The sequence below is a fragment of the Uloborus diversus genome, unplaced genomic scaffold (genome assembly GCF_026930045.1).
Source record: "Uloborus diversus isolate 005 unplaced genomic scaffold, Udiv.v.3.1 scaffold_304, whole genome shotgun sequence".
NCBI classification, from domain to species: domain Eukaryota; kingdom Metazoa; phylum Arthropoda; class Arachnida; order Araneae; family Uloboridae; genus Uloborus; species Uloborus diversus.
The window spans coordinates 99,011-111,128 of record NW_026558466.1 but is presented as its reverse complement, the minus strand read 5'-3'; the positions used below and the strand labels follow the sequence as shown (position 1 = coordinate 111,128).

General features: G+C 34.1%; 1 protein-coding gene across 2 annotated transcripts in view; it reads left to right on the top strand.

The window, feature by feature from the left end:
- Positions 1 to 2,483: 2,483 nt before the first annotated feature.
- Positions 2,484 to 12,118, top strand: part of LOC129233273 (serine/threonine-protein kinase ICK-like) — a 49,929-nt gene continuing 40,294 nt past the window's right edge. The window contains exons 1-2 of one of the 2 annotated variants that reach the window (XM_054867324.1): positions 2,484 to 2,659; positions 10,121 to 10,298. The gene's annotated coding sequence lies outside the window, so the exon portion shown is untranslated. Of the gene's footprint in view, positions 2,660 to 2,780; positions 2,871 to 10,120; positions 10,299 to 12,118 lie in introns of those variants that run through there. The other variant, XM_054867325.1, reaches the window with a different exon arrangement.

The window sequence follows — 12,118 nt, the reverse complement described above, 5'->3', positions numbered from 1 at the left end:
ATCAATTTGATATGCTATTTTGTTACATTTTATTCAATCAATCAAAAGTTACAGACGTTCAAACACGCACTTTCATGGCAAAAAAATGGAACACTTGCCATTCATAAATTTCAAACTGACTCAAAAGGATTGCGGTCTTGCTCTTTCCTCAATGAATTCGACAATCCTGATGGACAATAAAGAAGTATTTGTGGATTGCTACAACAAAAATGATGTTTAAGGGGGGGGGGGGGGGGTCGTGAAATTGTGACAAGGTGGGGGGGGGGAGGAAAAAGTAAGAAGTGTGACATCTAGCATTTTTGAATACGAATATGTTAAAAAAATTAGTTTATGAAAAGTATTTTCTGACAAATGGGTCAAAAATGTTGAGAAAAAATGTAACATCATTTATGGACAGCTCTCACCAAGAAATTAAACAAAGATTTGCAGAACTAGGTATATGCAGCATGAATTAGATCCATACCCATGGCATTATTTAACGAAAGTGAAAGAAAGCCAACACTTTCTCAGTAAGAAATTTGTTAGAAGTAATTAATAAATAAATATATTGAAAGTCCCCGACGCTGGGAGGGGGGGGGGGGAGTTAAATGTGAGAAGGGGGAGCCAAATTTTGTGGGTTTTGATTATATCTCGGAAACGGCAGGAAAAAATGCGTTCCGAATAAAGTGAGTGTTAACTTTATTTATTGTGAAATTGTTTTCATATATATATGTGTCGCATTTCCAATGGTTTTTTAGGTATGTGTTCTTGAAAACCAATACTTTTCAAAAAAAAAAAAAAAATCTTGTTCTTTTTGTATCAGAGTGTCTGTGCCAAGCAGGCGTTCAAGGGATCTTGTGCAACAATCATGTGACAAGGACCCTGACGATTTTCTGTATCTTGAAAATCCACCGGCAGAACACTTGAACTGCAGATTCAAACCTGTTACAGTCGAGTCGCGACTTACGCGAGGGATGCATTCCAAGACTCCTCGCGTAAGTCGAAATTTCGCGTTGTAGAAAAAGATATGTATACAAATTTTTTAAAGCATACCAAATACTTGTAGACACTTATAAACACCCCTCAAACTGCTCTAAAGCATTCCTTAACCATACACTACAGTTTCTTGCAAAAGAACTGAACTTTTACTGTATTTAAAAAATAAAAAACTGTTATTCAATATGAAATACTTTGAGATGCACAAAATGAATGACCAACGGGAATGAAACGCATAAAATAAAACAACACGGTACGCACAGCATGTAGTAAAATCAAAATGATGCACTATAATAGTACTGTACAGTACATACGGTAACAACATTTAAGAGTAAAAAAATGAAGATAGCGATGATTTATGCTCCATGATCAGATCGTTATTCTTATCTAATACATTTTTAAATACGGCTGCTTCGCCTTTTCTTTTCAACGTTTCAATTTGTAGCAACATCTCCTCTTGATCTCCTTACTAATCCACAATACAAGAGCAGCTTCCATTTTCATAATATTTACTTGACTAGACTGCTCTGCAAGCTTCAATATTGAAACTAAGTTCTGAACTTTTAGGGATATCTTTTTGTTTTGACTTTTAATTGTACGTATGGAAGATTCACTCATACTTATTGTCGCGCTACCGACGACGTTTTGTAGTTGTTCAAGCATATCGAGAATCTTAGTCTTTTTTACATTTTTTGATCAGAAACTTTTTCTTCCCATCTTCAAACTTTAGATGAAGGTGACACTAAGGTGCCATTATATTTCATCAACATTTATATTTAGAATGAAAAGAATAAATAAATAAAAGATGCTGAGTGGTTATTTGATGCACTAGACTAGTTTGGTGTAGGAACTTTGACTGTCAGTGATGCTTCAAGGGATGTAATAACACTCACGAAATCAATATTTAGTAGCCAATAACGAAGATAATACTTTCTTCCAAAAAAATCCGTGTTGTGAGCGAAAAACTCGCGTTAGATCTAAAATTCATTACACGTGAAAAATTCGCGTTATAGCCATTTCGCGTAAGTCGAATCGCATTGTAGCGGGAGTCGATTGTACTACCAAAGAATACGAAGCGTATGCCCAATCACCGCGACACCCAGCTTACAAGCAATCAAAAACTATGAAGTTCTAGCATGTACTCAATTTCGTTATTCTTACTGAAATGAATATGTGACGCTATAGCATGATAATGAAAATTTTAATATCTCTACATAGTATAAAATGAATGAATTTAATTTCGAAGGTAAAACAAAATAGAATTAATGATTCATTTCCTTCCAATGAAATGACTATGAAGAATATAAGATCTGAGATGTTTGCAATGAAGCATCCGACATTTTTACCGTAGATCATATTATTTTTAGAATGTTCTTTTTATTTTTTCGCTGTGATTCTCAGTCATGCTCTGTGGAGAAGTAGCCATGCAGGATTCTGTAAACCAAACACTTGCCGTTGCTATGGTATTCTATGACATTGCCAGATTGATGAGGCCGAGTGATACAAAGGCAGTTTTTACGGGGGAACGCTGGTAGTTCTGTGTTCTGCTGAGCGTTTATCAATGTTTATCGAAATTTGTTTTAAATTTTGTGTTTCCAAAAAGAAAATCTAGATCTGGGATTACGACGTCACAAGATGAACAGGGTGAAACAATTAAATAGCGACTATCGTAACACTATTCGAAGTAAGTCGTCTGCTACGGTAAATATGATTGTAGGCCTAGCTGTGGTTCTTGTATTGTAGTTGAATGACAACGTGTTATTATACTGCTTTATCAGTTATTAATAGTTTAAAAAAATGTTCTTGTTTCAAATGATCATTTATGTATGTTGTTAATTTTGTTCATCAAAAACTTTTAGTTTTTATAATGCCTTATGCACCATGCTTAGTCAAGCGTAAGTTGCATAGAAAGGATTTTTAATTTGATAATGATAGCATTCCATTTTTTATGGTTAAAATTGCGGTAGAAATCTAGTTTCAAACTTGTTTTCCCTCCAAATTACACTGAGACAGTAATTTTACTTCATGTAAACAAGCATGTTTCTAACAGTAACAGTTTGAGGAATCAAGAGTTTTAATACAAAATGTTAATTATAGCAAAATTCAAAGTCAATCAGCTGATTTAAATTTGTTTATCGCAGTAAAATGTTTTGTGATTGTGACACTTCAGTCATCTTCATTATTGATTTCAAAAATATGTTATACTGTTATTTTCATTTTTGAACAAATGAAGTTCGTTGCTGTTTCTTTATTATCTATACTATCATTTTATATTTTTGAATGTGAGCATGTATGGTGTGTGACCAATGTCGAATCAAAAGGGGAGCGAGCGAGAAGTGTTGTCCTGGGAAGCAATTTCTGGGATACGACAAATTTACCCTATGTCTGTTTTTTTTTTGAGCAATCATGATTGCTAATTGTTTTCACTTGACCATCCTTGATGTTTGGTTCCTTTTTCAACCCTACCGTCCTCTGCAGGCGTGACTCCTCCCCGGTAGCCGCTGCTCCTGGTCGGTGGCGTCCATGTCCTACACACACGCACGCTCACACACATCCACACACACGTCTTTACACGCACCCCAACATGCATACACACAGGTCTACGCACACAACCAAGCCTACACATACACAACTATGCACACGTAACCGCCCAAAAGGAGGGAAAGGAACCGTCGCTAGAAACAAGCGAGTGGGGTAGTAACCAATGAGTCGGGTCCTGTCGCAACTCGTGATTGCGAAAAACATAATTTGAATCCAAAATTTCAGAATTCAAATTAATTTTGAAAATTTAAAAGTTTTTTGTTGAAACTAGGTATAAAAGACTCCAGAGGTTGACTGGCACCAAGTGCTCCACCCCCCCTCCCCCTTCAATGAAAAAATCATGTTGGGGCTAAAATACCACGCTTCCAAAATAAAAAATGTACAAAATAAAACGTAAAGAAATGAGAAATAAAAAAAAAATGATTAATTGACTTGCCTTTTATTTCCTAACCTGATAAATGAGTCATGGATGGATTGGGGGGGGGGGGGGGGGGTGGCTAAAGTGGACTAAGACCCTCTTAACAGCTCATTAACCCTCTTAAAAAAAGTTGAAACAAGGATTAAAGCTTTCTTTCTAGGTAAAAATAAATATTTTTGTTCTTCATAAAATAAAACTCTCCTAACAATTATTATTTTTTTGTTCAGTATTGAACATTCTGCAAGGCTTTTCTTCCCTAAAGCAGATACTTTGTGATGTTCTGCAATGTTAAATCACTTGTCCAAAAATGTTCTAGCATTGTGCACATAGAAAAGTTATAAAATTAGTTTATCATGAAAACCATAAAATCCCCAAAACTTGAACTGGCTGTAAAATCTAAACCATGTAAGCTTCTCCAAATGTATAGAAAAAGGGTCATTTCACAGTATCTTTGACATTTATGTAGAGTCCGTAACATAACCTTTTTTGCCATAACTTTTTAATTTACTGTTTGATTTGCAAATTATTTTATTTTGAGTGGGTGTGTTGGTAGGAAAAGTTCAAAATAAAATAATATGCTAATCAAACAGTAAATTAAAAAGTTATTCCAAAAAAGATCATGTTACAGACTCTGCATAAATGTCAAAAATACCGTGAAATGACCCAAAAGCTAACATGTAAAGTTTTATTTAAATCCTAATCTAGGTGTCAAACTACGTTTTTTTTTTTGGTTAATTTTACATAGTATGAATGAGCAATTAAAATAATGTTAATAAATAAATTACTAAAAGAATTTTTTTTAAATGAGTCAAGTTATACGCCAGCATATAATAAAATACCTGAAAACTTTTAAAGTAATTGAAATCTATTCAGGATGCAAAGGGATTGAAATCTCAAGCAAGACACACAACTTTCGGCGAGACGTGTGTTTCAATGTTGGCATGTTTCGAAAACATACGTTTATGGCAAAGATTGGTGGATGAAGATCGATTGGGGAAATATAGGGGAAAGGAAACCAAAAATGCAAGAAAATCAGAATCTTTTCAGATTTATAAGAAATATGGGATTGTTCTGAGATCTGAAAAAGTGAAACAAGAAAGAAAACTTTGCAAAACAAACATAAAGAGCTGAAATTCCGACAAATGCTGGAAAAATCTTATCCCCTATGGTGACCTAAGGGCATAAAGCAGGTGCAGGCAGTCAAAGATGATTTTCTGCCAAAATCTGTAGAATTTCTACAAATATCTTAATGTTGCACAAATTTTGTAGATTTCTTCAAGTTCAAAGTAAATCTAAAGCTTCTGCAAATGACACATAAAATTCTAACATATTGCGCCAGCTTTCAGCTGAATAAGCGTAATTTGCGAGAATTTCATATTTTCTTCTAATTTAAAGAAATATGCTGAATTATATCTTTAGTTGGAAGATATTTGTAAAAAATCTGCAGTTAATGCCGAAATTCTACAGATTTTTCTGGAATTTATGCTGAAAATTTGTCTGAGTTTAAGAGTTCTGCCACTCAGGCATTTGTTCTGCAACTACGTCACAAATTTAGTAGTATTCTGCCTTGAGGCTTTTCCTCATGCCCTCTTAATTTTGCCTGTCATTGTTTACACTGTGGCAGATCTAGGGGCTCGTGTCCCGGAGGTCAACTTCTGAAGGTGAAAGATAAGGTGATCTTTTAATCATAGCTGCACTAATGGATCTAAAAGCAAAACCCATGCTAGAATATCTCTCTTAAAATCCCATCCTAAAACAGAATCGAAACTATGAACTTAAAAATGAGTTAATTTTATGTTTAGATTCACGAAAATCCAATAATCACAGATACTTAAAGGACCCCAGTCTGAGGTCAGAGAAAGAAATACTAATATGCGAAAGTATCTCTTGAATGGAGCATGAAAAAGTAATGTCATCTGATACTCGATATTTCGTTCCAAAAGGATGACGCAAATGAGCGTCAGTCAGCCCACTGCGAAGGATTCGCCATAACGCTAGGAAGCGTCATTCGGATCAGAAGAGCATCTCACGCTGAGATGCATATTTGTGTTGTTCGTCCCAAATGGCTTATGTATGCAGAAGAAAGAAGAAATAAATGAAGGAGAAAAACCCTAATTCTTTTCCTAAAACAATCAACTAGAGCTTAAACAATTTTAGCTAGTTGGGGGGAAACTAAAAGTTGGGAACCATAGACTATGGCCTACTTGGCCTATTCAGTAATCAGACCCAGAGTCTAAGATGACAAAAAATTTGATTTTAAAGACTTCAATTTTGAATGCTTGGAGTCAGTGGCGCACACAAGGGAGGGGTCCAAGGGGTCCAGACCCCTCCCATAAATCTTAATATTTTTCCTGATTGATTACGATTTTATGTGTTTTGTACGTAGAATATAGTTTCGAACAAAGGAAACACTATTTTCAGTTCCAATGATAAGTGAAAAAATAAAATCCTCATGTTAAAAGATTAAAAACATATTTTGAACTTTTCCTGTAATGAATGGTCTCTAAGAAGCAGAATGGGGGTTATAAAATGAATACAATGTAATAACCATATTTTTAGTTTTGTAATTACAGATTAAAATTACATTCTATGAACTTGAATCCATTTTTTAATTATAAAAAAGGTAAAAGCGTAAATTATTTTGGTTTCTGGTTATTTATTTAAGCACATTTCATTAAATTATGTTAATTATTTATTCAGTAGTTTATTTTTTAATGTTTTTCCTTCTCGGGAATCGATTAAATAAAGTCAATATGCTTGAAAGCGAATTGGGGTATGATATGAGAATGAGGCTTTCGATCTCGGACCCTCCCCTTGAAAAATTCTTGTGTGCGCCACTGCTTGGAGTAAAGCCCCAATTTTGAATGCTTGGAGCATATTGCCTCTCCTTCCCTAAAAATTCACGGAACTGAGAGCCGACCTCTTTTAAATACCCAAAGGCCCAAGAAATTGAAAAACACTAGCACTAAGACTTATTGACGTTCAAAATACACGCTGCTGGCCGCTGGGGAGGGTCCCCTACAAATTTTGTAGCAGTCCAAAATTTTTAGATAAGGGCCTGTCCTTAACTTAGCCAAACATATCCTAAAACTATGATTTTTGGACCTCACTTTAAAACAATTTCCATATGGTTGCACTCCAAGCCCTCCTCTTTTGACTAGCATTGCTAATGAGAGCTTTAAAATATTTTTAGATTTGTTCTTACATAACTTCAGAATCTGCCATTATTCTCCTACCATCCCCAAAGATAGATGAGAATTGTGTTTTTAGAGCCTCAACTTAGTAAAATTCTAGCAAGAACCCCTGAATCCTTTCACTTCCCCTGTTATCAACAAACATACCCTGAAAGTGCATTTTAATGCATTCAATTCCAAAAAATTTCTAAAGAAAAACCCACCCACTTCTTTATTTTATCAACATATAGCCCAGAATTTTGTTTTTTAAACTTTAATGTTAAAAACATTTGGAGAACTGCCCTGAACCCTTCCTCTAATCTTATGCAGCCTAAAATGCATTTTTAGAACCTGTATTTAAAAAAACTTTTATGGAAAAGATCTCATTTTACCTATAGTACTCAAGAGATAGTTTGCATTTTTAAAATTTCAGATTCGAATATTTTAAGAATCAGATTTTCCCCCTCCCTCTCTCACCATTAATATTAGGTCTCCAACCATAGCTTAAAACTTTTAATTAAAGAAAGTTTCTGCAGAAGAGGGTGGTTCCCTCATCCCTTTCTCTAAAGACCCCACATACAGTCGAATCTTAATAACTCAAAGCTCATAGCTCAAATATCCCTTTATCTCGAAGTTTTCATCTGTCCCAAACTCTTCATTCTGTTGTGGAAACTTCTCATAACTCAAACTACCAATAACTCAAATATTTTAGCCGGTCCCTTGGGACTTCGAGTAAGTGCGAGTTGATTGTAGCTTGAAATTTCATTTTCTGTAACATCATTCCTCAGTCCCTTACTTCCCAAAGATAATCTAAAATTGAGTCCAGTTTGGAGCACAATTTCTAAAGGGAACCCACCCCCTCCACTTTTGTCTATTTTTATCAGACACAGCTTAAAATTGCATTTTTTAGACTCTAGAAGTGAAAAATTTCCGGGAGAAGTGCCAGATTCTCTCAAGTCACCAAAAATAGCTTCAAATTGACTTCAATTTTGAACAGTGGTGGTGATCCCGGGGAAAGAGGGGGGGGGGGGGCAACCACTTTTCACTTTGTATGGTTAATTTATTCATTTTGTTTCCCATTTCACGAAAAAAACTACAAATTATAAAAAAAGCAGAAATGTCGAAAATTTCGGAACATAATTATTCTTTTTACTTTGCATATCTCTTTACAAAACATTATTTAGCACAAGCAATAACTTCTACATGAAATACACTGCCAGCTCAGTCAATTGCAGCCAAGGACTGCAGTTTCGTGCTTATTAGCACTCATCAGCCCGGCATAGGAGTGACTGAGCCAGAAGTGGAAAACCTCTTAAGGAAGCCTAGAGTACCAAACAAACTGGTAGCTAATACAGAATTAGCACTGACCAGACAAGTGACCAAAACTGCAGTCCTCTGCTGGAATTGACTGAGCTGGCGGTGTATTTCATGTATTTCTACCTTAGCCCTGGCTATAGGGCAGTAGTTTACTGAAAATAACTTCTAGTTTATGTATTCATTGTTTAAATATTAGTAAATCAATTGTTTTATTTTAACAAGTCATAAATAATTAGTGTTTGTGATTTCTTAAAATATTTCGGGGCAAATACTGTAAGTAATTCATATCTAGTTGTTTCTTCAGAAAAGTATTGTGTACAAAATTCATCAAAATCTTAAGAAAAACATGAGTTAAGTTGTTAGATTTGCATCAATTTTTACTTTCATGCTTCAATACTCTTAAAACCAGCCCTAACAAAATTTTGTACTTTTCTTCTTTTGTTTTCATTTTTTTCTGCGGCTAAAAGTCCCATGGTTTTTAGCTCTTTTTTTTTGCTCCCCCCATTCCACTTTTAAACCCCAATCGCCACCACTGATTTAGAATAAAATTTTTTTTCAAGGAAATGCCAGTTCTTCTAACATTACCGAAAATGGTCTAAAGTTACGATTTTTGGCATTAATATTGAAAATTTCTTGACCCATTTCTCCTAACGCCAACAAAGGTTAATCGGAATCAGGCTTTTTATGGTTAAGTGTCGAAAAATTTTGGGGGAACATAGGCCTACATCGATCCCCTCTTCATCCTTCATCTGACACTGCAAAAGATGTGGTTCCTTCAAAGCAATAAATTTCATGTAAAGAAACTTTCCATATTAAACGTATCTCACAATTTATAAATTCATTCTGTTTCTTTTTTTCTATGAAAAAAAACTTGATAGAAAATATAAAGTTAGATTAACGGTTTAATCTTTCTACTGAACTTGTCACACACCACATATCGTCGCCTCGGAGCAACTGCAAGATATCTTATTGTAATTCCTGGGATTAGATGTCTTATTGTTGCTCTGAAGTAATGATATGTGTCTGTGTTTGCTTCATCCTTAATTCTTAGCATTTTTTGGCTACAAACTTAGCAGGAATATAATTTTTAAGTTTTTTAGGGGGAGGGGAGATGGTACATATTCAATACATAGTATAGGACGAAAGCTACAAAATACATAACACAGTTGTATTTTGAAATTATTTTTCTGAAATCTGGGGTGAGGTGGGGGATGGAGGCAATCTCCCTCTGATCCCCTAAATTACTGCCTTCAGTTAAATTAAGTTAGGGCTTGGCCTTTTCAGACGCAAAAATCTAGCTCCGCCCTTTGCAATGATTTTGGCTCTAGTAACTTCGTGCCTAATTTTGAAAGCATGTATTTTTTCCTTGGCAAATTATTACTGTTTAGTTGGGTTACTGTTTCAATGCAGTTATAAGTAATGCAAGGGATATATATTTTTATGTTAATGAAAAACAGAAATTGGAGAATGTCGACTCTCACGAGTGATTAACCGGAAAAATTCGGTCTTGTGTTGATCTTGTGCAGCTAATGTCAACATTTACCTGATTTCACACTTTTACAGTATATACCAAATGTAATAAATGTTCTATTTCAATTTTTATAAAATAAATATTAATTTTCTGGCATTTTTTTAAAAAATTATTTTAAGAATCCTCAAGACTTTTTTTATTAATGTGATGTTTTGTGTTTTCCAGTTTAATGAAGTATCCCAATGTTAGCGACAGTAAAACCTGGAGTGCACCAGTTGATATCTCCGGCCGTTTCATCTGGTATGAATCGATATGTGACGTTAAGTCAATTAGGAGATGGTACCTATGGAAGTGTAATGTTGGGACAGCGACTGGACACTGGGGAGAAAGTAGCAATTAAGAGGTATTTCTAGTGGCACAATACAGTCGACTCCCGCTACAATGCGATCCGACTTACGCGAAATGGCTATAGCGCGATTTTTTCCCCCGATAAAGATTTTTATTCCTAACGCGAATTCTTCACGTGCAACACGAAAATTTTCCGAAGGGAATCGCGTTTTTTTCGTAAATGGACCTTCATCCCTTTGGCATCACTGAGAGCGGAAGTTCCCACACCGTACTAGTCTAAACGTCGCTTATACTAATAACTACTCCACATTTTCCATTTATTTTTTTCATTCTATATGGGAAAGTTAATGAAATATAATGACACCTAAGAGCGCTGTTTCATTTAAAGTTTGTGAAGATAGAAGGAAAAAGAGAAAGTTTCAACAACTATAGTGCATTTGTTTTTCTTACTATATAATGTACGTACCGTAGTAGTTTAATTTATGTCTTCCTTTCCCATTGATCATTGATTTTGTGCATCGTAGCAGTTTTTTTATGTTAAATAAAACGTTTTTTTTTTAAATACAATAAATAAAAATTCAATTTTTTATTTAAGAAGCAGTAATGTATAGTTAAGAAATGGTTTTTAACATTTTGAGATGGTGTTTACAAGTGTCTTCAATCGTATGGGTATGTTTATAAAAATTTTTATACATACCCTTTTCCACAACGCGAAATTTCAACTTACGCGAAGGATCTTGGATCCCTCGCGTAAGTCGGTAATCGACTGTATACTGCAACTGTGATGTAGTTTTTTGCCTTTTAACCAGGGTTTGAAAATATCGAAAATATCCAATATTTTTATATATTTCGGATATTTTGTTATATATCCAATAGTTTCAATCAGTACAACCTAAAGTCTTCAAAATAGTAAATGCATCCTCAAATCACTCTTTACTTTTTTATATTATTATTACAATATGTAGACTTACAATTAAGATTTTGTCCATTATTTAAAGCTAATATTTCATTTTATATTTTTATCAGTTTTAATGGAGTCAATTTAGCATTAGCTGTTTTACTCATTTTTCTTCTGATAGCTACTTTTGCAGTGTTCTGATTCAGAAATAAAAAATATGCATTAGTCGATGCAGTCTTTCGACATTTTTTTTCCTGGCCAATGTTTGATATTTAATTAGGCACAATGAATTAAAGTTGTTACATTACTAATAATAAAAATGAATTTTTAAATAAAAAAGGGAATATTACATAAGTTTGCTGTTTTAATGATGTATTAATACATCATAAAAATATACTACATAACTTTCTGATTATTTTTAATAATAAATGAACAATATTACTATGAATAATATAATCTTTATATTGAAAATACCGTGGTTGAAAAAATAAATATCAAAAATATCAAAATATCATGATATTTTCAAAATAAATATTGGATATATATTGTGGTATATATCATGATATATATCAACTGATATATGTTGACAAACCCTGCTTTTAACAGATTTAAATTTCCTTTATTAATATTTTAAACTACCTGTTGAAAATTTACTTTGCTTTTATGATGAAAACCACTCTACAGTTTCTTTATTCTAAGCAATTAACTGTCAGGGCCCGCGACAGGGGGGGGGGATGCATAAGGGCCCAGGCCCTAAAGAGGCTGACAAAATTAAAACCATCCCGGTGCTTAAAATGTACATTCATTATTACTAATTTTTCTAGTTTTTGTATTGCTAGTGGCCCGGACTTCTTAATTGCACAGGGACTCGAGAATCTTGTTGCCGGGCCTATTAACTGCTTCCTTTTGAATTTTATGCCATTTGCTTTTTTAATCAAGCATAATTGTGCATTTTTTCTTTATACTGCATTAACTTT